Source organism: Eschrichtius robustus, chromosome 13, assembly GCF_028021215.1.
Source record: "Eschrichtius robustus isolate mEscRob2 chromosome 13, mEscRob2.pri, whole genome shotgun sequence".
Lineage (NCBI taxonomy): Eukaryota > Metazoa > Chordata > Mammalia > Artiodactyla > Eschrichtiidae > Eschrichtius > Eschrichtius robustus.
The window spans coordinates 17,307,479-17,334,956 of record NC_090836.1 but is presented as its reverse complement, the minus strand read 5'-3'; the positions used below and the strand labels follow the sequence as shown (position 1 = coordinate 17,334,956).

The window sequence follows — 27,478 nt, the reverse complement described above, 5'->3', positions numbered from 1 at the left end:
CAAGAATTGCTTATAGAGTGGAGGTCAGAGTGGAGGAGACAACCATACTTAAAGCACTGCGACTGTCTAGGAATTTCATCTGTACACAACCCATCTATGAAAAATTCCATTATCTGTTAAGTCATTAAATAGAAAACATTGTTTTCATGAACAATGAATTTGAAGGCAAAACTGTAACAGAGAAGACATATATTTTATCTAGGTAGATACAGAAATCTTTCTTTCCAGCAGCCATTCACGTAAATCTGTCTTTCCAGTAGCCCATACTTTCCTCAACCTTACTAAAATTACATTTTGTGTACTTATTCTTTAAAACTTTTTATGCTGTTCTTAGAATTCTGACATTGAAATATGGTACAATAGTTATTAAAAGTTTACTTAATTGGGTTTTAGATTTATTAAAAACCGAATTCCAGGCTAAACACATTGGAAATAAACAGTTATCCTGAGAAAGCAGTGTTGTTTACCAAAAGTTTCATAATACTATTTTTCTAAAGTCATCCTGCATATAGAGACCCTCTTCAAGCAGAACCAGAAGGTAATAACATATCACCACAACTGATATAGTTTCTAAGACTGTATGCCACTGATGTACCCTATATATTCCAACCTTCTTTTTCCTGCTTCATAACGGATGCTCAGACTTGCACACTTGCCTCTTTTAATATTAGGAATGCAAAATCTCCAATGTTTCTAAGGTGCAAGGTTTCTTGTCTGTCCATCACGGCCCCCACCCACTTCCTCCTCCTTCATAGAGTCCCAATTGGTTGAGGCATCTACCACTTTCTCACGTAACCCAAGTGTCCCAAGTCTGCTCTGTCCCACCAAAGGTCAGGTTGGTCAGCGAGTGATTCCATTGCCCTTTGCAGGGAATGGTTCAAAAGAGGTTATTCCAACTAATACGCTAAGAGGATGCTTTTCGGGGGTAGCTGGGAAAGTTCTGCCTCATCCACACCTCATCCTCCTTGTGCTTGGATATGAGGCCCCAGAAACACATCAGCTCCATTGCTGCCCACCAGAGGTGGGCAAAGTTAGAGAATCCCAGGGAAAATGGAACCAGAACTCGTTGATGAAGTCAACCCTGACACCTTCTAGGCTTCCATTTGTGAGACAGTATACTTTTGTTATTATCACATGTATCATTTTGGGGTTTTCTACTTCCTGTACACAAAAGCATACTAAAAGATACATTTTAATTATTTAATAACCATTCAACTAAATTTCAAAAACAATTTTCACTAGCAAATGGCAGAGTACCAAATTGAATATGGCTTTTGGAATATAATGTGGGGTTTTTTTTTTTTATAAGAAGTGTGGTTTAGAAAGTAGGTTAAATAAACCAAGGAATTAGCCGTCTGAATTTTTATGATAACATGGAAAAGGGGAGGAAGAGAAAAATAATTGAAGCTCTTCCTTTTTCTTTTCTTTAAGAAATTTCCCAGCATCTCATATAATTCCAAAACCATGGTGAGACTTCGACAGCTGTTTGGAGAGTAAATTCTTAGATTTTTGTCACAGAAAAGAGTACCTAAGTATCTGGTGAGCTGGGAAATTGGACAGATCCGCCTCTGTGTGACTTTGGGCAAATCATTCAACCACCTAGGCCTTAGCTTGTTCATCTGTAAATAAAAACATCTTTTCTAAGTTCACATGTTTCATCAACATTGGCACACTATCACTGCTTTTGGGGGAAAAAAATTGCCAAGAAAAAAGACACTGAGCTCATAGGTGACTGCATGTTAAAAGTGCTTGCAGATTAATACTTGAAGTCAGATCACCAGGCCACATAATTTCATGTGTCTTAAAAGTTTGCTTTACTTCTCAGCAAACAGCAACTTATGAACCTTATAGCAGTCGCATAATGTGTTATTAAACTAATGTATAAAATGGAAACACTTTCTTTCAAAAGGTTTATCTACAACTGAAAAGGTAAGGCACATAGATGATCTTAGATTTCATGATTTCTCTTCGTTTACTTTATGCTCTTCAAGTGAATTTCAAAGACCTGAAAACATAATCTAATATCATGGAAAATTTAGACCTATTATAGCTACTTATATGTCCAAATAGTGGTGGTGTTTTGTTTTGTTTTTCCCTGCCCAGTCACTATCTGACAGGCACAGTGTCCTAACACTGAGTTTATCTGATTTAAATTAATCCTCGGGACTTCCCTGGTGGTCCAGTGGTTAAGACTCCACGCTCCGAATGCAGGGGGCCCGGGTTCGATCCCTGGTCTGGGAACTAGATCCCTCATGCCGCAACTAAAAGATCCCGCCTGCTGCAACTAAGACCTGGCACAGACAAGTAAATAAATTTTTTTTTAAAAAAGTTAGTAGAATGCTCTTTAAAAACAATTAATTAATTAATTAATTAATCCTCACAACTCAAGTGTCCCCATCTTAAACAAAAAGAAATAGTCTCAGAAAGACTAAGTAAATTACTTTACAGTCATGGATATAGAAAAATCTTTCATCTCCACCATTATATAGGGCATCCTCATCCTCTCAAATGCTAAGAACTTTTTTCTAACCCCACACGAACCTACCCGGCAGAACAAGATTTCAGTGAACAACCACAAAAATATCATCTTAAAAACTTTTATGGAGAAACTATTTTCGGAAAATAAAGTAAACAAAACTTTTTTTTTTGGTTCACTGATTTTGCTTCTGTGAGCCTAGTGCCTTATATATTATGTGTGAAGGGCCAGGCTTAGCTATAGAGAGAATCTCCATGCAGCCTCATTTCCTTCTGTATCCTCTGTTTTCAAAACGTAAAATCAATCTACCCGGTTTAGACAGAATTACAGAATGGCAAGCAAACCCATATGCCAACTTTTCTATTAGGGTGGTAATGTGGACGGGTAGATGATGTTTCCTTCCACAAATGAGACAATCTGAGGGAGATATTATTACTGAGAATTAAAAGGATAGAATAGAGAGGTAAAATAAAAACTTCCGATGAATCCAGAATATTTTAAGTATTGTGGCAACAAGGACAGCACAGAAAGCATGACTTGCCTAGCATCAAGGAGTAAATCTGTTTCAGTCCTGGACAAGAACACAGATATAAGGTAGTTTTCCCACTATAATTATCCCCGCCCACAGAGCAACAACAGAAAAAGGCCATAAATATTAACTTTGCTACAACACAATTCTTTCAAGACTTGTGCTTAATATACATATGAAAAGTAGGGAACAGAGGTGCCTAGGGGCTCAGCAGCAGCCAATGCTTATATATATACAACAGGGACTTATTGTTTTTCAAAATACCATATTTTAGAATAAAATGTTGAGTTTCTATGAGTAGCCCATTTCAACTGTGTTCACTTCCATGGTCTGGCAGCACAGTGCTTTTTGACTTTTGCGCTCATGTAGTAAAGTAACACACCCTGACCCCAAAACAAAGGATGAAACATTGGAGTGATATTTCTCCAAAACAAAATGGACAATTTTCTTTCAAACAAAAGAAAATCCTGTAAAAAGGCAGAAGCTCATTTAAGGCACGGTGTGTATCAAGAACTAGGGGATTACATCAAGTGATTATTACCAAAAAGTCCCTTGATTCAAAAAATATCTGCCTAAATGATCTAGTCTGTGAATCTGCTACACAAAGGAACCATGAGTGCTTCCTTCCTCCTAGAAAAGGTACCTCCATGGCACAGAAGAGAACAAGATGAGCATTCATTTGATACATTCAAAGTGTTCTTGAATAAAGACATCTTTGCTGGTGTCTCAGTGTATGTGGGCATAAACTCTGATGCATTAGGAGAGGCAGTAAAAACACAAACCATAAAAGGATCTTCCTAGTATAACATTTAAATGTTAGCAGTAAAAGTTCCCAATTGTATTCTCTTTATTCACTCATCATTGGTATGAATACCATCTCCTAAATTTTCAGCAAGATCTCCCTCTTCTATCTTTTAAAGAAGGTTTTCGGGGGCTTCCCCGGTGGCGCAGTGGTTGAGAATCTGCCTGCCAATGCAGGGGACACAGGTTCGAGCCCTGGTCTGGGAAGATCCCACATGCCGCGGAGCAACTAAGCCCGTGAGCCACAACTACTGAGCCTGTGCGTCTGGAGCCTGTGCTCCGCGACAAGAGAGGCCGCGATAGTGAGAGGCCCGCGCACTGCGATGAAGAGGGGCCCCCACTTGCCACAACTAGAGAAAACCCTTGCACAGAAACGAAGACCCAACACAGCCAAAAATTAATTAATTAATTAATTAATTAATTAATTTAAAAAAAAAAAAAAAAAAGGTTTTCGTTAGAACCTTTGCCCAAAGGTAATCGAGTAACTAAATTATATCAGTGTAAGGTTTACCTTCAGCCCATTTTTCCCCAGCATCAGGACAATAAAGGGTCCAAAATTCCTCACTGTATTTTTTACAGTCCCTTAAACGAAAATACGTATGTGTTTTCTGTTCCTTTTCAGATAATTTGCTCTTTTCATAAAGAAGGAATAAAAGCAGGCGGGAAGAGTAGCTTGGCAGTTAACCACACATTCAATTAACAGGCCCTGTTACTGTTATGTCCGAGTCAGACATGGAAATTTCCAAGACTGTAACATCAGCCAGGCCCATTAGAGGGAGCTACAAGGAACATTAGCTTCAGGACTTGGTATTCAGATGAACCATTAACAGAAAATGCAAGTGCCCCAAGAATACTAACGTAGGGTATGGAAACCTCAAGCCTCTGGGATCTTGACTCCAAGACACCCATAGATCACCATATCCCTGCATGGCCAAGACCCATTTGTGCTCATCTGTGCCCATTTGTGGTAGAGCTTAAACATGGGAGACTATTGGGGCATCTGTTCTTCTGAAAGCAGCGATGTAAATTGCTTACCAGGATTTGGAACACCTGGATATTCCCTGACAGTTTCCTGACAGCTTTTGCTGCCTTTCAAACTATGCGAGATGATGCCACCAAGTGTACACAGAAGAAATCCAGAACGATGTGGGAATGGGTGGCATCACTAACCGAAATCTTGACATACAAGAATTGTTATTAATAATTTCTCCTATATTAGTAAGTACTTCATCCTGTGTGAAATGCTTAAACATCTAGAAAACCAATTTCTTAAACTAGTAGCTTTTTTTGTTTAGTTTCCATACTTGAAATGATTTAATCACGTTCTCCTTTCCAAACCTTGAAATCAACCTCGTGTTAAACATCAAACAAATGCTCACATCGTCTTGCAAAGAAATCAGATTCTGCCTTTTACTGAAGACAGTTAACTGATGTTGAAGCAAAATAACATCTTCCTGAACATTACATAAACTTTTCCATTTAGGGGAAAAAAAAATCCATTCTTGATAATAGCCAAGGAATTGTATTAAAAATTTCAAAGCTGTGACAAAGTGAGAGAGTGGCATGGACATATATACACTACCAAACGTAAAATAGATAGCTAGTGGGAAGCAGCCGCATAGCACAGGGAGATCAGCTCGGTGCTTTGTGACCACCTAGAGGGGTGGGATAGGGAGGGTGGGAGGGAGGGAGATGCAAGAGGGAAGAGATATGGGAACATATGTATATGTATAACGGATTCACTTTGTTATAAAGCAGAAACTAACACACCATTGTAAAAAGCAATTATACTCCAATAAAGATGTTAAAAAAAAAAATTTCAAAGTGAATCACACTATCACTTCTCCAAATGTTTTAGTACGCTTTAGTTTTCTGTTTCTTTGATTTTCTTGATGGTGAAAGTTGCCCCATTTAAAGATAAGTCACTGTAAGGTTAATAAATTGTCTATGGAGTTGTCATTATCGCATATGCTAAAGCTACCTCATGATTCTAGCAGAATTTTAACAAATGACTTCACATATTGAGATGATTTAAATCATCACTTCCTTTCCCCTTTCAGGAGAAGTTGTGGTTGGTATCACTTTTTTAAAAAATTGATGCAGCACCAAGCCCGGTGCTAGATACTTTACATACAGCATCTCAAACTCTTCCCAAAACATTAAAGACACCAAAACCATTTTGCATCTTATAGATGAAGAAATCAGGGCTTTGGGAGTTTAAATGATTTGTCCCAAGGCCACAATTCTAGTAACTCGCAGAGCCAAGATTAAGTCCGTTTCAATCCAAGACCACATGAGAACCCACACTCTAGCCATACTACCATTTTGCTACTCGTCACATAAGCACAAACATGCACGTTACCCTTGATCATTTTAACCACTAAACTGGAGTCACAGATACTACTAACAATGATATATCCTTCATCAGGTTTTGAAATTTTCGTTGTATAGATTTTTTTACGGCTGAAAAGATCAGAGTTTGCCCATCTGTTTGATTATTGCACATGGGGTACGATCACCTGATTTCCTGGGAAAAGCACTAAGACCACTGTCCTAGAAAAGCCGGGCCATGATCATGACCTGCCCATTGATTATGTGTATGTTTTGGAGCAAGTCTCCAAATTACCCTGTGACGAGTATCTCTGATTTACAAGTGACATCCATAATCACCCTCTAGATGTTTGCAGCTGTGTTTATGATTCAGCTAGCAAGCCTAACACTTCACACAAAAGCCCTCCCAGAAGCCGCACTTAGAATAGCGAATATGCATTCCAATATTAACATGATTTGTTGTTGCAGGGCTAACAGTATAGAAAAATGCTAGAGGCCCTTTCTTTGTGATAACGCGACAGGTAAAAGATGTGAGAATTCAGTGGGTTATTTAAAAACAAGGAAAAATGACACCAGGGGCACAATTTATGGAAAGCAATCATAGTCTATTAGGTCAGAAGATTCCAATCCTAGATTTATGTTTGATTATATTTTCAAATTGCATGCGATAGATGTTTTTTCAAAGTGCAGGGTCAGTACTGGTTGGCTGCAGTGTCAACTGATTTGCTTCTCTTCTGTTAGAGGCAAATACTTCAAGATGAAATGTCAGAAAGGTTATTCTGGTTGCAAAAACTGTAAATGCTTATTCCTTCCCAAAGGTCAGATATTTTAATGAATCTTGAAAGACAATGAAACAGCATGCTAAGCCATAAATACTTTAATTTTCAAACCCATGTTTAAGCAGTCAAGTCACCTTAGAGGAGTTCCTCTTTTTAACTGTAATGCCCTCTTGAAATGCTTTTGTACAAATATGTTTACTTGAGGAAAGCCACCTTAGCAAACAGTTAAATACCATATGCTACAAGTCATGGAAAGAAAGAGTTTAACTATAGTTCACATAAAACTGAGACCTCAAAGGAAGGTTATTTTGAAAATGTACACAAATAAATTTTTAAAACATTTGGGGGCATTTTGGAGTTCAAGCCTATAACCATAGGCCAAGATGCAGCAGAGCTGGCATTTGGATGCTGAGTGGTTGCTGGACTAACATTAAGAGAATCAGCGTCTAGGAAATATGGAACACGGATTGGATGCTTCAGTATTTGAAACAAAATGAGAAATTGAAGTGATAGAGATAAAAATCAAAAAACAAAACATCAACAATGACACTCACAAAAAAAGTAAACACAAGAGAAATAACAGCCTATACCACAGAAGTACAGATACCATGAGAAAATATTATGAACAGTTATATGCCAACAAAATGGACAACCTATATGTTTTTAGAAACATATAACCTGCCAAAACTGAATCAAGAAGAAATGAGAATATGAATAGACCAATCGCTGGAAGTGAAATAGAGTCTGTAATTTTAAAAACTCCCTGCAAACAAAAGTTCAGGACCCGATAGCTTCACTGGGGAATCCTACCAAATGTACAAAGAAGAACTCACACTGATCCTTCTCAAACTCTACTGGCCAAATATATCAACTTCCTCTTTTACAATCCCTCCCTACCAAAGCATCTTGCATGTAGTAGGTGCTCAGCAAAGCGTTCTCTATTTTCTCATTTAAAGTGAGCCTATTACATTACTCAGGATAGTCTTTCCACCCCACACGGTTAGGTGGCTTAGAAGAGCGCTTCTCAAACACAGACATGACCAATACAATGTTTACAACTAAACCGTCTTACACTCAAAATGCTCTTCATCTCAGAAGGCCCATACTTCTATTCTCTCAAATTTTTAACCGATTTTTAAAAAGGGCTGTTACGTTGCAGCACTCTGCCAAGGAATAATTTGAGACAATGGTTAAAAGTAAGATAGAACAGCCCAAAAAGTAACCATTTAAAGAAAAAAGAAAGAAATCGGAAGTCAAACTCCCGTATGCTATTTTTCTGACCTATATTCGTCGAAGGCAATATTAAGAAATAGAACTTAATTATACTCAAAACCATTACTTAATGAAATGCTTATTTGTACTATCAACCAATATGCATTTTTCTCAAAGGTCCTAATGGAGGATTCAACTGGCAGAATTATAACCAGAGGAGAAGAAAGAAAAGGGTTCTAGCATCAATGTTATTTAGAGTCAACCAATACCACAAATCCCAGTTACAACATTTGCCTATTAATCTTTTCATTTTATAGATGAGATTACATTTTTAAAAAAATTTTTTTTTAATATTCCAGTAATTAAACCCCTTTTGATGATGCTCATTCAACTACTTTTGAAGCAGAGGAACAGAGGAAGCAATTTGCAATCTGAACTCTTAAATGCACAATGACCTCACTCCTTTTGCACATATCTGGTCCCATGCTTTGGAACATTTAAAAAAAAAAAAAAAAACACCTCCAAAAATGTACGGATTGTAATTAATATACACATCAATTATATCCACCTTTCATCTTCTCATCTGTATTAAAAAGCAAAATATGCATCAAAAGTTAAATAATAAACATTCAAACAAGATGGTTTGATTTGTGATGTTTCTTCACAATTGAACAGATTACAACCAGAAGCCAAAATTCTATGGGGAGGACACAGTCCCTCACCAAGTGCTTAGTAATTCAGAGTTAAGGATATAAGTAGATGAGACCGAGACCACTGATAGGACGTGGAAACAGTTCCTCAGATGTATCCATTTCTGTTTCAAGAAGATGAAGAAATTCTTTCTCTGAAGAGTTTGGGAGGATTACAGAATATTCTAGATTATAAAAAACTCATGTTATCTAATACGGCAAAAGAAAAACATATGAACGGGACTTTTAAATTTTCTATTTAGATAATCTTTCTTTACTTTTTAGTTATCCTACCCAATGTGGAAATATATACATTAGATGGTTAAATTTATTAAATGAAATTTTTAAATACCTGTCTTCTATGAGAAAAATGTAAAATTACTAAAACTATTTTATTGTTTTTTCAAAAAAATTATAACAAAATTGCTCAAACCAAACAATCTAATGTCTGAAACTTGGTAGTATAAATACAACAAAGGCAAACATTGTGACAAAACGAGTTGAAAGGAAGGCTAACATCTAGGACATACCTAACCAGAAGAAAAGCATATGTCTGAAGTCACAAGAATGAGATATCACAAGAGAAATATGCCTGTAAAATATAAAGTAAGTTCCCAAGGCTACACCATAGCTATCTTCTATTATATTTTCCAGTAATATTCACTTCACTCATCCTTAAAGAGAACCTTTAGTGTACTGATATGAACCTCAAATACTGTTCGTATATGAAATTCAAAGGTACACAACATTTCCACCCTTCTTAATATTTCCACCCAGCTAGAGATCAGGGAACTCTACAGATTTTCTCTATAGGTGTTCTTTAGGTTTTCTCTGATCAGAAAGAACTATAGGTTTTCTCTGATCAGATCCCAAAACCATACAATACTCAACCAGTCTTTATCAACTATTTTTGTTGGCCTACATATAAAGAATTCTTAATAAGTTACTAAACCTAAGTTAAAGGAATTTGTCAAATTTGGGAAAATACCATATCACCCAGCGTTCCTTGATCCCTTACTTAAAATAAGATTTCGAAACCAGCCTGAATAAAAGTAAACCAATTATACAGATTTTTTTTACACCATGCAGTCAAATAACAGCCTTAAAAATCTTAATGAAATTTCCAGGGATTGTCACTGCCCAATCCCTGTCAGGATATGAATGCAGAAATTTGATTTTAGTGAATGTGAGTAATGGAATCTAATCTTTGACCACATACAGTAATTCTTCGTACAGCACTCCTGCAAGACCCAGCACCAGTACCCATCATTAAGGGGAGCAAACTACCGTAGACCCTTGAACACAGGGGTTAGGGGTACAGACGCTCCGCACAGCTGGAAGTCTGTGTATAACTTAGAGCCAGCCCTCTGCAGATTCAACCAACCGCTGATCATGTGATACTGGAGTATTTACTGTTTTAAAAATCTGCGTATAAGTGGGACACAAGCACTTCAAACCTGTGTTGTTCAAGGGTCAACTGTACTCCCATTATTGGACTCTCTAGTTGTTATAAAGTTTTCTCCCTTAACATAGAGTTAAAATATGCATGCGACTTTCATTCTATTGGTTCCATTTTTGCATTCTAGAGCAATATACAAATGTGTCCTTTTTTTTTTTAATGGCAACCTTGTAAATAATTGAAGACAGGTGTTTTAGTTCCCTTAGTCTTCTCTTTTCTAGGCTACACAGTCCCACTTCCTCTGTTTTCTATATGATTTCCAGACTTCTGTCTCTCCAGTTTGTCAATGCCTTTCGTAAAATTATGGTGTCTTGGACAGAAAACAGTATTCCAACTGTGATCTGGCCAGTGTTAAGTACATCAAAGATATGACTTCCCATGATGTAGGCACTTCTATTTATACTGCCTAAGGAAGGCTTAAGGGTTTTTTTCTTTTCCTTCTTTTTTTCTTTTAAACAACTGCATCATACAGTTGGCTCATATTAAATTTGTAGTCAAGTAAAAGCTCCAGATGTTTTTCACAAGCTGGAAATTTTCATGTTCTGTTCTCACTTGCAGCCAGCAACCACTTACTCCAGTAACAAGCAGAGAATTCATAGGTATAGCTGTCTGACAGAGGGATCAATAGCTGGATAATCCACTGTATTTTGTTATAAAACCTCTTCCAGTTGCCATTCTCATTGCTTAAGTTTTTATCAACTGAATTAAGTATCTTCCCTTTGGGAATGTCTTGAGTATTCAAATACATATTTACGTATATTATTACTTATGTCGTATTTAATATGTGCTGGTCACTGTTCTAAGTGCTTTAAAAATTTTAACTCATTTCATCTGGATAACAACTCTCTCAAGTTGGTACCATTATTATACACATTTAACAAAGGAAGAAACTGAAGGGCAGACAATTGAAGTAACTTGCCCCAAATCACAAAGCCAGTAAGAAGCAGAGCTGGGATTCAAAACCAGGTAGTCTAGAACCAGACTGGGGCTCATAATCATTATATTATGCTGCCTCTTGACCCTCCATACATGCTTAGAAAAGCAGGCACTGCGTCAGACACTTGGGAAGCAAACAAAATAATATATCATCATATTTCTATGTGTGTCTTTATCTCCATTAAATAGATAATAGATAGATAAATAGACAGACAGATAGAACTACAATAAGCAACATAGAAATAGGTCATAGACATTCTGAGCATAACTTTACAATGAATCCAAAATATAAAGGTCTCTTTTAGGGCTGTTGAAAGGTTTACATAAATTAATATCTATAAAGCATTTAGAGTAATATCTGGCCCAACCTGATTGTTAGCAATTATATTATATTTATATTGTTTTATTAATAAATGTCAATTTTATAAATGTATTTTAATACAAATATACATATATAAACTCATATTTATAAATTACAAACTTCCTTAGGGCAAGGAAAAAACAAATTTTTAATTAAATCATAATGAGACTTTATTTTAAAAAGTGAAATATTCTCTTAAATAAGGAAGAGAAGTATGGTGAAAATTAAAGCAGGCAGGCTATCAGAAACACTGATTAAAAAAAAAAAAATCAATTTCTTTAGCACCCATCCTCTGGTGGAAAGAACTCCACTAGCATTATGTATGTCACCAACTTGTTTGAGGTTTAAAGATAAAACTACTCTAAAAACATGCATTACCACCAGACATTATGGGTCACCTAAACCAATCTAGGAGCTTACCTCTTTAAGTATTCTAAGTTGATATTTTTTGGCAACTCATGTACGTTCCTGCTAATCCAAGGTTATCTAAAACGTGGTTTTTTAAAAATTTATTTTCTTTCTTTCGGCTGCATCGAGTCTTAGTTGCAGCATGCGGGATCTTCGTTGAGGCATGCAGGATCTTTTGTTGTGGCGTGGGTTCTTTGTTGCGGTGTGCCGGCTTCTCTCTAGTTGTGGCCTGCGGGCTCCAGGGCGCGTGGGCTCTGTAGTTTGCGGCACGCAGGCCTAGTTGCCCCGCGGCACGCATGCGGGCTCCTAGTTCCCGGACCAGGGATCAAACCCGCATCCCCTGCATTGGAAGGCAGACCCTTTACCACTGGGCCACCAGGGAAGTCCCTAAAACATGTTCTTTTGCTAGTGCTTTCGAATGATGGACACAGGATCCCCTATAGACTGTCATTTTTGGTTAGGACTAAGGGCTACATATTAGTGAAACTTGAAGTATCTCATCACTAGAATTTCCTGAGCAAATTAGTCCTCATCCGGCTTTGAAGTGTGGTTGCTGTACTGTGTAAGGAGTCGGAGCAGAACATGCAGGCCACGATGCACAGGATTCAGGATGGAATTCTACCGTCATCACACCATTATCCACTGTCTTGATACGGCTATTCTGCTGTTGGTATTCTGGGGTTTTTTTTTAGTTATAATCATTGTTAATATTTATCAAAGTTTGTTGCTGGCTGTTTGGTAGATGAAAACCTGCTTATTTTTTCTATGATGTTCCAATTAATAGATAGTCTATGCATAGCAGTTTCAATGTAAATCATCCATAAAGCAGCTGTAAACATTATTCCACATCACCCCACAAGAAATTTTTATTTTGGCATAGGTAGGAGAACGTCATTGTTGATTCATCCGCGAGTTTATGTTAGTAATTGACAACGGTAGGATTTTTTTAATAAAACAAACTCCTAAGCATACGTTCAAATTCTTAGCTTAGAAAGTCAGCAATTTACATATGCTCCTCCACATCTATTTGTACTTATCGAATTATTTTCCTAGGGAGATAGAAACTTGTGATCAGGCAAATCAATTAAAAGGGGAAAAGAGGGAGAAAAAGAGACAGAAAAAGCGAGAGGTCTACTTATGTAAATTATCCCCCCAAATACAAAAGGGACAAGATGCTTTGCTCCACTCCTGTCCACTGATCACTACCTACCTGTTCCTTTCTCGTCTCCGCCCTTGCCCTTCCTAATAACTAAGAATGGACCACCTTGTTTTACAGTCATTCTGTAATACAGCAAGAACTAATATGGTTACTGTAACACTCTTAAGAATTTCAAGCGTACAGAGTGAAGTCAGTCAGAAAGAGAAAAACAAACATCGCATATTAACGCATGTATGTGGAACCTAGAAAAGTGGTACAGATGAACCAGTTTGCAGGGCAGAAATAGAGACACAGCTGTAGAGAACAAACGTATGGACACCAAGGGGGAAAAGCGGCGGGGGTGGTGGTGGGATGAAGTGGGAGATTGGGATATGTATAAAATAGATAACTAATAAGAACCTGCTGTATAAAAAAATAAAATAAAATTCAAAACTTAAAAAAAAAAGAACTTCAAGCAAAAAAAAAATTATCCTTTCAAAGTTTTACTTTGGTAATACCTATTGTCTCTGAATTCTGTGTTTACAATTACGCTAAAAAATGCAAGAATCCAACATTTTCTACTGCTAATTTGTTTCATCTCTCACCAGCTTCCCCCTCACTGAAAGACACTGCCACTTCACCCTTAAAACGAACACAATGTCTCCACTCACATCTTAGTTATTTCTTACTAGGTTATCATGTTAGGTACTGTCTGCTCTTTCTACATGGTTAGCACCCAAAGGAACCAAAAACCCACCTTCTTCCCCCACCTTTACCAGCACTAGCCTTACCTCAGCCTGTGTTCGGGCAGAAGTGCTTATTATCTCAGCCAGTGGGCCCAGCATATCTCCAGGAGGTTACGAAAAGCTGGAGGGCTGTCTTTGGCCCACTTGCTACAAATGGAATCAGATTTGTAACAGAAGACACATGCCTGCAGGTGTCACAGGGAATATGAAAGCAAGGGAGAGGCAAAACACAGATCAGCCACTCACCGGCACTAAAACCTTACGCATGAGAGTCCACTTAACCTTTATAATTATTTCTAAACCAGAATTAATGATTCCGAAAGTCTGTTTTGGAAGGAACACCTTTGTTTGTCCAGGTGCATGAGGTTGTTTCCCTCTGCCACAGAAAAACAAGTTCAAGGCATTATGAAAAGTGCGCACTTAAAAAGAACACTTTCATCTCAGCTGTCTGTGTGCTAGGAAACATTTCAGGATTAAAGTCTCAAGAAAGAAGTCAATCAAGGAAGATATGGGCATATGAGCGTGTACACTGTGTCTATGGGAGGGAGGGAAGGAGGGGTATTTGGGGTGGGGGGGAATGGAGTTCCTGACAGAGGTGTAACATCTAATCATCATTATTTTCTGTAACTTTCATATCTATGATAATACAAAAATTTATAGGGCTCTATCTTTTTTTCTGGCTGCACCACGCAGCATGCAGAATCTGAGTTCCCCAATCAGGGATCGAACACTTGCCCCCTGCAGTGGAAGCTCCGAGCCCTAACCGGAAGGGCAGGGGAGTCTCAGGGCTCTATTTTAAATATGTGTATATTTCATATGTATGTATACTTTACTAAAAATTTGATAAATATGTATAAATACATTTTGGTAAATAAAAAGGCCACTTTTTTTTTTTTTTCAGAAACCTGAATATAGAGAGTGGCATTATAATTTGGTACTGTATGAAACCAAACATAACTAAAATCAACCCAGGCTTCACTGGCTGTATATTCCAGTGATTTCTAGCATTCCAAGACTAATTATCATGCAACAAAAATTTTAAACTATTACTGTTAATTATATAACAAATTAGATAAAGGTATCGGTATTGCAAAATTACGATCTCTAAAAAATGTGTGTTATATTCTGACAGTCATAACCGTAAAAGACAGGAAATTTTTAAAAGGTAAACACTAGACTATTAAATCAGATTTCAAAAGTCTATAGTAATTTAAACTTAATCATCTTTACAGTTTTAAGAATTGTCTCCAAGGCAGGAGATAAATATGCTAGTAACTCAGACTGGCGTTTAAAATTCATATACTCCTAGACATATAAAAATATTCATATATGTCTTCCCTTTGGGACAACTTAGCAAAATGGGCCTGTTTTTCTTAGAGGGAGGAGGAGATAATAGCATTGGTAAATGGGATATTCTCTAAGTATTCACAAAAGTCTAGCTGGAGCTACTGTCATGTCCTTCTATACACATATATGTTGTACAACATGACCTTGGTGAAAATAGTCTTTATTAAATTATGTGGGGTTTTTCCTGACAGAAAATATTTTCTAAAACAGGACATAGTACATATTATAATGGGTACCCTCATCGATAATATGCAGTAGGACAAAAGGTTTATCTTTATTAAATGTATTAGTTCAGTATTTAACCTAAAATGTACATTAGAATTCTTTCTTCTAATACTATGTCTAATTACCAAAAAAGGCACTCAGGGGCTGGACTGTCATTTTAATACACTGGCCAAAAAATTATTGCTGCCCTAAAATCTAAAAATAAATACAGCAATAGCTCTATCTAAAAACACAAGTGAAGTCGAGACTTTTCAATGATTGTTACTTGGGAAACATATGCTATTATATTAGTAAAACTTTATAATTTAGGTGGGAAAGGAAAACCCAGCTATGACACAATCTGAGCCAAATTATCCTAGACTGGCTATTCTCAGAGCTTGGATTTTCCAAATATTTGCCCACTCTTGATTTTATGTTGCTCATTACCAATCTATGTTTTTAGGACTTCAAAGGCCAACTATTCCAAGGAGCAAGAAGCTAGACAGACATGAAACTTGGATGCCACGCTTAGGAACACAGAGTGCTCTGGCCCAGCCACAAAACCAAGCCTCATTTCACCTCTCCCACTTCCTGTTAATAGCAAAGGTTAGAAACAGATTCTGTTCCCAAGCACAAAAGTCAGCATGTCTTTTTTTTTTTTTTTTTTTATTACCAATAAAACTGAGCAGCACACACAGGTACAAGTGTTTTATGCTATTTGCTTATTCTCTACCAGAGTTATAAACCCTTAAGACAGATGGCAGTATAGTTGTTAAATTCTACAGAGTAACCTGGCCGCAATTAAAGCAACAAACCTCACAGCCAATAGAATATTCTCAGTCTTCAGTTGTTATACCTGGTGTGAACACAGATTTACATCTGATAGTGACATGTATAAAAACATTAACTAATTTGATCACCAACATTAGAGCTACTGTTAGTAGAAAATGTTTCCTGAACAACGAAACATGAAAATTATATTTACACAAAGGCAAAATAAATGGTGGAAAGGTCAACTTTTGAAAAAAAAAAAATACGCATATATGTGTCTAAAAGTCAACACCATAATATTTTAAGGTGGGTAATTTAACACTTTGACAACTTCTCAACCAGTGGAGCACATAAGTTCATCTAATATAACTATTCTACTGAACATATCATTACTATTATGGTTTTACCATTTCAACATCCTCTATTTTATCCTGACCAAACCCAGTTTCCACTTATGCTTGAACACCTCCCATGATCAGAAGGGCATTTATTTTTGTCCCTAGCTTGCGACAAAATTAAACAAGTCTATCACTCATATACCTGCCCTTCCCCTATTCCTATTAAAGGAGAGTCCAAATGCCTGTCAGATTTAGGACATATGAATGAAGGGTGAGACAGTCATGCTTCTATTGCCTGATAACTTATCTGGAATCTGATAGCAAAGTGGAATGACTAAACCTTAACCCAGAAGTATCCAGAAGCTTATATTTCTAAAGATAAACCTGAGGCGCATCCAGCATGGGGACTTGCTTTAGCACCAGGGCAGCCAATCTTCAGGGACTCTGCTCCACATAACAGTGAAAAGCAGAGCTTGTGCTCTGACCTCAGCAGTGCTTATGAAAACTTCGGTAACTGAGCCTTCACCTGGCATCTCCCAGGCCCCTGGGATACAAGAAAAATTGCCTTGGATGCCCCCAAATTCGAGTCAGACCTTTACGCTTGACTAAGATTCCAGTTACTTATAATTATCAGTTGAGTTTTCAATCTTCTTGGACATTAGTTTATTCCAGGGTGGCCTCTATCCCACATCATGTCAACCTCAGCATGAAGCTCAGACCATGCTTGCGTGTTAAAAATACTGTAAGACTTGCAAGCAAGCATGCATGAATTTATGAGACTTGATTGAGCTTAGAGAATGGAGCTCTGAGGGATTTACACACTGCAGTTTACTGCCAACTCCTGATCCTGTCCTTTCTCCTTCTCTTACTCTTTTGCAAGTTGCCAAGAAGACTCCAAAATATTCTCTCTCTATCACACAGTTTTTTCTCTCTTCTCTGAAGCCCTAGCTCCCTCTGACATCCAAGCCCTTTGGCGACGGGTGGAATGAGAATAGAGTGATATTTTCTCCATACTTGCAACAGTATCTAAATATTTTTCCATACTTTTTTGTAAGAGAAATTTTGGTGACAGTTGTCAAGTTGGTAAAATATTCTTCACCTGATTTTAAAAAGTTCCTAAAACTACCCTCATGCCACTATCTTTCTTCATTAATATTAACCAGATGGCTGAAATTTAATTTCAAAGAAATTATTTATTAAATATGGTATTTAGGATATAATAGTGTTCAAAATAAATAAACCTTTCATATTTCATCATAAAAATGAAAAACACGTGACTTTAATTTTTGTCAACTCTGACAATTTGAAAGTGCATCCGCTTCACTTGCTATAAGAAAGAGACATGAGGGATTTCCCTGCTGGTCCAGTGGTTAAGACTCCACGCTCCCAATGCAGCGGGCCCGGGTTCAATCCCTGGTCAGGGTACTAGATCTCACATGCCGCAACTAAGATCCCACATGCCACAACTAAAGATCCCGCATGCCGCAACTAAAAGATCCCGTGTGACGCAACTAAGACCCGGCGCAGCCAAATTAATTAATTAATTAATTAATTTAAAAAAAAAAAAAAAGAAAGAAAGAGACATGAAAAAAGTTACCTTCAGGGTATAGCTCTTCCCTCTCAATAGCAACCCCAAAGGAGATGTCACAGAGTACTTTAAAAACCACTGATCTCGGATTTTTGAAAGAAAATTTCTTCCAATTTTAATTATATACTGTAAACCATTACTTTAAAATACAGAATACTTAGTTTCTTTAATCCATAATCCCGTATACAGAAATGTACCTGGAAGAAATAATCAGAAAAGCAAACCAGGGTTTATAAAAATATTTACTTCAGTATTATTTACCCTGACAAAATCTAGAGATAATCGACCAGTCCAACAAGAGAGAAATCCTTAAATAAAATGACACATTCACACAGTGACTATTAAGAAGTGAACAAGTGATAAAAGTGATGCAAATTGATACAAGTATAAAAGTGATAAAGTTTTCATACTTTTAACGTTGTAGAAGATGGTCAGAAAATACCATTAATTTAAACATATAGAAAACCAATCAATAAAAACATTACAGGGACTTCCTGGTGGTCCAGTGGTTAAGAATCCGCCTTCCACTGCAGGGGATGCTGATTCAATCCCTGGTCCGGGAACTAAGATCCCACATGCCTGTGGGGCAACTAAGCCAGCGCACCACAACTACTGAGCTCACGCACCTCAATGAGAGAGCCCGCATGCCACAAACTACAGGGCCCACGTGCCCTGGAGCCCACGCGCCGCAACTAGGAAGAAGCCTGCGTACTACAACGAAGAGCCTGTGCGCCACAACAAAAGATCCCACATGCCTCAACAAAGAACCCAAGTGCCCCAACTAAGACTCGACGCAGCCAAAAAAACCATACAATCCTAATTATATAAACTACGAAAAGACTGAAAAAAGGAATCGGCAGAACTGATAAATATTAGTGATGGTCATTTTCATTTTGTGGTTGTCTATTTCAGAAAGGATTTAAGCTAATGAACCTTTTTCAAATGTAACTGCATTAAATAAAACGTAGACAAAATGTATCAGGAAAGCGGATGACCAGAAAACAAGCAGAGGAACGCCAAAGTGCTGCCAGGGGTGAAGTTAGTTCACAAAAGTGTACCGCTCAAGTTTGGTGCCCAGGACCCAGGGAGACCACAGCTGAGCACTAACAGCCAATGCAATCAGTTACACGATGCCCACTCCTCAAAGCATCAAGAACACTTAACCTTTAGTGGGTGCCTATTATGTGACAAGCTTTGTGCTCAGCAATTTACATGCATTATCTCAGTTAATTCTCCCAGTACCTCTCTAATTGGCATTATTATCAACCCCACTGTGCAGAAGGAGATATTTTGAAGGGTTAAAAAAAAATACGCTATTAACCTTATCAGCAGTCCTGTAAGGCTTGATCTTTAGGATCAAATAGTAATGAACATTTTAGAATCAATTTTCAGTTTCAGATGCACCTGAAACACACACCGATAAAGAATTAAGTTGTTTTAAACAGCATGTACAAGAATACCCCTAAATTTGGAGGAAAACCTGTAACTTTAGAAAATGTTATTTAGTCTACTATTCCTGGTACATAATGGCTGCTTAATAAATGCTTTTTGAATGTTTAATTCTGGCCTTATTTTAAATCATAACCATTTAATCATACACACACCCACACGCTCAACACACACAAAAGGGGGTTGTATGCATTTATTCTTAAATTTCTGAATTTGTCTTAAATTCATTTATTATTTCATTTATTGATTGAACCACTATTGATTCTTCCCTGAACACTTAAAATGTATTAAGTAGCTCTTGGGAATAAGGACAATAAAGACAGCTCACAAGAAAGCAATTCAATCTAGTATCAATTATTCTGCAAAGGAAAACAAACTTAATGAGAGGGTTGTTGTTGTTTTTTTAATATAATTTAGACCACTTACTATCAGATCCTGAAATTCAAAGGGGCTGATGTTCACAAGACTTTCAATCCCTCATTTTTTAAGTCCCTCATTCCTTCTGTGTCCACCCACGATTTCACATACATTCACACGTCACCTTGGGAAATGTTTCTGCAACTAAAATTCAGACTGTGCTATGGGTATGGTTGAGCCATGGATGTATACCTTAGATGAGCAACTGTGATTTTACATTTATAAACGAAATAGTGATGGGGCCCATTGCATATTGGTTTGAAATCTACCCAAACGACTCCTTCTGGATCAGAGTTTCCAAAGGCAGGTAGTTATTACTTCCTTGAGGAGTAATACATGAGGAGGTTAAAACCCACAGATATTGAATATCATATCCACAAGCTAGTATGTGTCCGAGTTTGAACTAAACCTCACTTTGTCTAACGCTGAAGCCCATGTTGCCTCTCTGTGTCCCCAACTCTCTTCCCATGTCACGAGCTTCATTCACACTGAGTTTACAGAATCTCAGAGTCATCTGTCACCATGTCACCAAGGAACGAGGAATTCAGTGAGGAAGCTGAAGGCTTATTCAGAGTGAACTCAATACTTTATCATAAAAGAATCACCTGGTTTGGGGGTAAAATAAGCATAATCACCCCTATGGGAAACCTGATGGATTGTAGCTTGGCCGTAACTACTATTCAAACACGTGTTTTACCTGTCAAACTAAGGATCAATGCCAAACAAGAGCCAAAAAAGGAGCGTGGGAAAGCCTGTGGGTTGGGTTAAGGGTTAGGGAAACAGCTGCTATGGGCATGATACAAAAAAAAAAGGGGAAAAATAGCAAGAGAGAAATTAGCAATAAATAGAACATAACTATCTCTACATTCTGTGGTTTAAAGAGAAGGTCTTTCAAGAAAAGATATTTTGGAGGGTTAAAAAAATATGCTATTAACCTTATCGGCAATCCTGTAATGTTTGATCTTCAGGATTAAAGAGTAATGAGTATTTTATAATCAGAATTTTATTATGTTTGACATACTTTTATATATGGTTTATATTTGCTTATGAGACTCATTTTTTTTTAAGCCAACCTTTTGCTCTTAAAAAGAACACCTGCTGCCCTCAATTCAAACCATGAGAAAAGATAGCTACTGGAAAAAAAGAACATTAGCTTAATTGTGTCTCTACTACCTACAAATATCTATACTTGATCCAAAAGAAAAATGATTAATAAGTGAATCTCTATCTTTTAAAAATGTATAGTCTCTGAAATCTGCATGGTTCATTCATTCAGCAAATATTACCTATATTTTGCCAGGCACTGTGTTTCTCCGTATTCAGTGAATAAAAGAGAAGGTCCACCTAGAGTCCAAACAAATAAGGCTTACGAAAGCAAGTACCTGATACACTTCTAAGCTCACAGAAGAACCGGGCTGAGCAACCAGGGAAAACAATCTAGAAAAGATGTCCAGGGAATTATTTTATTTGATAATTTTTTTATAAGCAGGGACAATGTATATACTTAAATTTGATTGAGAGAGATCTTAAATTCTGCTACCACTAAAGGGTGTCAAGTAGAAACATACGGAAGAAATTGATACACTCTCACAATTTATAATTCAATGCAGACAAAATGCCAGTATGAGGCTGAGGTGGATTTTAAAAACCTACACTAGAAAGGCAAACTTGAGACTTTTATGCCATGACTTACAGAAACTGTATCACTGAGGCTAACAGGACCTCTTTGACTCATCTTTACTTATTTATTTTATTTATTTATTTTTTTATTTTGGCGTGGTGCGCGGCAGGCAGGATCTTAGTTCCTGGACCAGGGATCGAACCCGTGCCCCCTGCAGTGGAAGCAGAGGGTCTTAATCACTGGACCACCAGGGAAGTCCCAATTCATCTTTATTTTGACTACATCAGATCAGAAGATGTACAAGATATTTCCAGTTATGTGATTTTAAATCTATACTTATCCCCCCAAACATACCTCTACCCTCTTTCTAGATATTTGTGTTTTCAAGAGTACTTCTTTTCTACAAATCCCCAAGAAACTGTGTCCAGTTCCATGGCCATCTGTAGAAGGATGATTCCAAAATCTGTACTCTAGCTTCAGTTTGGTGTCTCATCTACAGCCCATATCCCAGTTATTTTCTGAACCCTTACTCAGTATGATAGGCATAGAGTTCCATGTATATAGTTGACCACTGAACAATGTAGGGAGCTAGGGGTATTGTCCCCATGCAGTCGAAAATGGGCTATCCCTACCTCGAAAAACAAAGGAATTGATAAATGACTCACCACCCAAAGGCAGGAAGCTCAGTTTGGATAGCATTATTTCTTTTGATTCTACATAGTGTGATCTCTAATAAAACACAAACTTTTCCCCACACTTAATTAACTTAGAGATCTGTAAACCGAAAACACAGGTACTGTATTTATTTGTTTTTAAATCCAAGTATAAGTGGACCTGCACAGTTCAAACCCGTGTTGTTCAAGGGTCAACTGTATTTACCTTCAGTACTTTCAGTAGTTTAGCAGGTGCTCAAGCAGTGCTCATTATTCTGACTTAGGGATTTCTGCTATCAGCCCAGGTTTCCCCACCCATCACTTTGAAACTGGTAGCTCCATCAGGTCAGAAGGCTACTTGCACAAGATACAGTTACCGTAACGACCGTGCTGGAGTTGGACTGTAGTTTGTTCTACAAGAGGAACAAATCAGCTGTCATTGACTCCTCCTGCGTTCCTGTTAATAAAGCTTCTACAAATGAGGAAGCCTGGGGCAGGTGTGAAAACGAAACCAAATTCAAAACAGAAGCAGTATATTGGGCTTACGATTTCTGACCTACTCCATACTCCTGGACTGCACTTCTGGGCCTTATTTTATGTCTTGTTTTCTTCACATCAGGAATGAGACCAATGCCTTGGACCATGAATTCTGAAATATATTCCCTTTGGGCAAGAGGTACAGGAAATGCACGTTCATCTGTAATAAAGTGGATTTTCAATGCTCTGGTTCCATTGTCATTTTTACACACGGCAGAGTATCTTACGTACTACGCTGGGCAAGGCAGGAATTACTGTCCCCGCTAGACAGATCACGAAACCAAGGTCAAGAGAATTTAAGAAACTGCCCAAGGGTTCAGCTTGGTTTGCTTTGTGACTTTCAGACCCACATTCTCTACACAGCCATGGTGTCTTCCTCTCACTGTAACACTTTGCCATGCAACCCAGATGACCTAGTATTATTTTCTGATTATTTCCCTGATTATTATTTTATGGATAAGACATTAAAAAAGCTTGTAGTAAGTGTTTAATGTGAACCAAACTGAAATGAAATAAAGGACCCCTATATTTGTAAAAGATAAATATATGTATTTATAAAATAAAAAACTCTTTCTCAAAGGCCTGCACCAACCCCATAAACAAGGTATAAATCTCTTGCTATTCTCTCCCACAGCAATCAGTATTCTACATACCTTTAATCACATTCACATACTTGTAATTACTTAAGATATTCCTACTAAACTATAAAATCCACCAGGGCAACATGGTGTTATTTTGTTCATCATTGTATTCCTAGCGTGAGATGCAACTGGTGATTCAATGCATTATTACTGAACTGAATTGTGTCATATCTGCTTGATGCCACATAGGTAGTAAGAGTTAATATATTTATAGACTTTAAACAGGTATTCCCTCAAATTACAGCATTTGATCTTTACAGCTATGATGATGTTGTTTAATATTAACAGAAAGAAGGGAAATCAAGGCCAAAATGATAAATCCTAATCACCTGAGTTGTAGGAATAGGATGGGTAATACTCCTTCTCACTCAACAATGACCTTGAGTTTAAGCTTCAGAAAAGGAATATGAGAGTTAAGGAAGACAGAATAGTCAAAAGAAACAAAAAACAAAAGGACTAAACAAGATTCTTTATACAAAACCCCATTTTCCACCTACATAGGAGGTCCAGCATTAAATGCTCTAATAGCAGTCCATTTCCTAGTGCCAACATTATTGTTCAGGTGGGTTTTTGTTTGTTCTTTCCCTCTCTTGGATATGTATCTAATGATAATCACCTACAGATGTATCAAATACTTCTCATTTTGGAACGATGCTGGGCTAAACATCAATTAAATCAAATAAGTCGCCTGTGGAAAAAAGGAACATTAATAATTGTCTTAAATGTTTTCAAACTTAAAAGCGCTTGCAAGTAAATTAAGCGTGGGTGGTTTAGAAACAAGAGTGAAATAGAAAGTGAAAGCTTTTATAGCACGCCTATAATGTATTCTATTATTGTACTATTAACATGAAAATGCCACTAACACAACAAATACTTATTGCCCACTTAATGCATATTTGCACTCTGCTTGCTAAAGTGGAGCTAGGAAAAACAAGCATCAGGCTTCAAGAAACTGAAATCTACTTAGGAAACTACTAACTGGTACAGCACAATCTATAGTAATGTATTTAAGGGTAAGACTGTAACTAAGCGAACTATAAATAGGGCTGTAGCAGTTGTGAAGTTTTCATGAAGAATGTGAGCTACACAGAGTATATGGTATTTGGATAGGTCATGAAAGTAAATTGAAATTTTCATATGAAAGGAATAAAAGGCAAAAAGAGGAAGAGACAAGTATAAGCACTGAATTCTGTAGAGGAAGTTAAATGACGACCCGACAGAAATGAAGGTCCTTGGCGAATAACAGTGATACCTAAATTAAAACACAGGGTAAAGAGATCATTAAAAGAACAGAATCTGGCTAGATTATGAAGGACTCAAAAATTAAGTAGAAGGGGCTACACTAGACGGGGAGTAGCAGGAGAGAAACTGTAGTGCTTTTAGCAAGAAGGGGCTATTCAGAGCCTCTGTGTCGCACCAACCCATCCATGGGGCTCCATTCATGGTGACCCTGTGGTCAACGACCAGATGAAAACCACTCTTTCAAAGCTATGACTCAGACATCATAGCTTATGGCTGTAAACAGGGGGAGGATACCAGAGACTTGTTAAGACATTGTTTCAGGAACTCAGGGGCAAAGTGATAAAGGCTTAGACCCCCGCTTGTCAAAGAGGAAAGAAGACAAAGGTTAAGCCAAAGAATAACATCGGCATGACAAATGCCAATTTCTGACACATGCTACAACATGGATGAACCTTGAGGACATTATGCTAAATGAAATAAGCCAATCACAAAAAAGGCAAATACAAATACTGTATGGTTCCATTTATATGAGGTAACCTAGAGTAGTCAGATTCATAGACACAGCTAGTAGATGGTGGTTATCAGGGGTTGGTGGAGGAGAAAACGAGGAGTTATTGTTTAACGGGTACTGTTTCAGTTTTTCAAATGAAAACAGTTCTGGAGACTGGATAGTGGTGATGGTTGTGCAACAATGTGAATACGCTTAATGTCATTAAACTGCACGTTTAAAAATGGTCAAGATGGTAAATTTTATATTATGTGTATCATACCACAATTTAAAGTAATAATTAAAAGAAAAAGAAATTCCAAAATTTTGTGTCAGATTGAGATTAAGGGAAGAAGGAGCAAAGAATTCCAAATTACTCTTAGATCACTAACTTAGAAGAGGGAGGAAAATTGAAATAAAATAAGGGGACCCAGGCTGACAGAGGGGAAGAGAGTCATAATTGTCAAATATGTTTGATAGGACCATCTAAATGGAAATGCTACACAGGCAGCTGCAGACAATAGATAAGGCTCTGTGGATGGAACAGGAAATATGCTGGTTTTTATTTTCGTGTCACCATGTTGCTGGGGGAGGGGAGGAAGGGCTTGGAATCAATCATCAGGTTCAATTCGGAGCCCTAGAATTTAACAGAGATGTTTTTAAAATATACTGTTACGTTATATTTTTTCACATTTTGATACCTTTGAATTAGGGTGGTCTTACAATGAACAGTGTCTTTTTCTTTTTTTAACATCTTTATTGGAATATAATTGCTTTACAGTGGTGTGTTAGTTTCTGCTTTATAACAAAGTGAATCAGCTATACATATACATATATCCCCATATCTCCTCCCTCTTGCGTCTCCCTCCCACCCTCCTTATCCCACCCATCTACATGGTCACAAAGCACCGAGCTGATCTCCCTGTGCTATGCAGCTGCTTCCCACTAGCTATCTATTTTACATTTGGTAGTGTATATACGTCCATGCCACTCTCTCACTTCGTCCCAGCTTACCCTTCCCCCTCCCTGTGTCCTCCAGTCTATTCTTGAAATTGAGTTATTTATAATGAGGTGGATGGACCCAGAGTCTGTCATACAGAGTGAAGTAAGTCAGAAAGAGAAAAACAAATACCGTATGCTAACACATATATATGGAATCTAAAAACAAAAAATGGTTCTGAAGAACCTAGGTGCAGGACAGGAATAAAGACTCAGACATAGAGAACAGTGTCTTTTGATGAGAAACCATGGATGGGATGCAGTAACAGAAGCTAACTCGATATAGCTTAGGTCAGGGTTATTCACAGAATGGGGGGCAGGAACATAGTGCAGCCTCAGGGAAGAAGGAGAATCAGAGTCAAGAAAGACCCGAGGAGATTCAGATCTCTCTCCCTTTCCCGTACTCTCTGTATCTGCTTCATTCTTTCCGCAAACTGATTTTTCTCTGCTCCTTAGCCCATAGGGGTTTTGGAAAGGGGCTTTTGCATTTTGGAAAAGACTGACTTAACTTACACTTGGTCCCAATACCAAATTACTGGATCAGAATTTCATTGCCCAGCTTGAGGCCAATCGAGTACAGTCAAGATAACAGGGTCATGCCAAACAAGTGTGGCTTCCAGAGGATGGCTACTGTAAGTGTAGCCTGATACCCCAGTAGGCATCAAGTACCACTGCATCTCAGGGAAGAGGAAAGATGGTAACAGGACAATTGAATTATATGGACATCTTTAGTCAGGGGAGAAGACTTGAGAGTCCTAAGAGGCAAATGACAATGGTCTTTCACTATTTAACTTTATCACATAAAATAGTAAATAAATATTAAGAAAAAGGGGTCAAAGTTACAACAAGGCAGTTTTTGACTCAAAATAACCATCCTATAGCAATGTTTTATTAAATGTTTTGTATTAGACATAATCAATTTACGTTATCACTCAACAAACCTGCAGAGCTGGGATTTAATTGTTCATTTAATAGATGGAAAACCAAAACTAAGAAATTCACTAATTTGCCCACAATTTGCACCAATGTTCCTTTGCATTCAAAGCCCTTCTCTTTCTTTTTTTTCTTCCCCAGCTTTACGAACGTATGATTGAGTAATACAAACTGTATATATTTAAGGTACACAACGCGATGTCTTGATATATATATACATTGTGAAATGACTACCATAACCAAACTAATTAAATATCTATCACCTACCATTTTTTTTCCCTTCTCTTTCTATTACACCCATCTCTTTGTATTGATTTGAATGTGGTGTGCTTTCTTTCATTCAAGGTATTCAAGTAGTGGCTAAATAAACATTTGTCACAAAACTA

At 37.4% G+C, this 27,478-nt stretch overlaps 1 protein-coding gene across 1 annotated transcript in view; it reads right to left on the bottom strand.

The window, feature by feature from the left end:
- Positions 1–27,478, bottom strand: part of PDE3A (phosphodiesterase 3A) — a 297,919-nt gene that overhangs the window by 233,256 nt on the left and 37,185 nt on the right. The window lies entirely within an intron of this gene.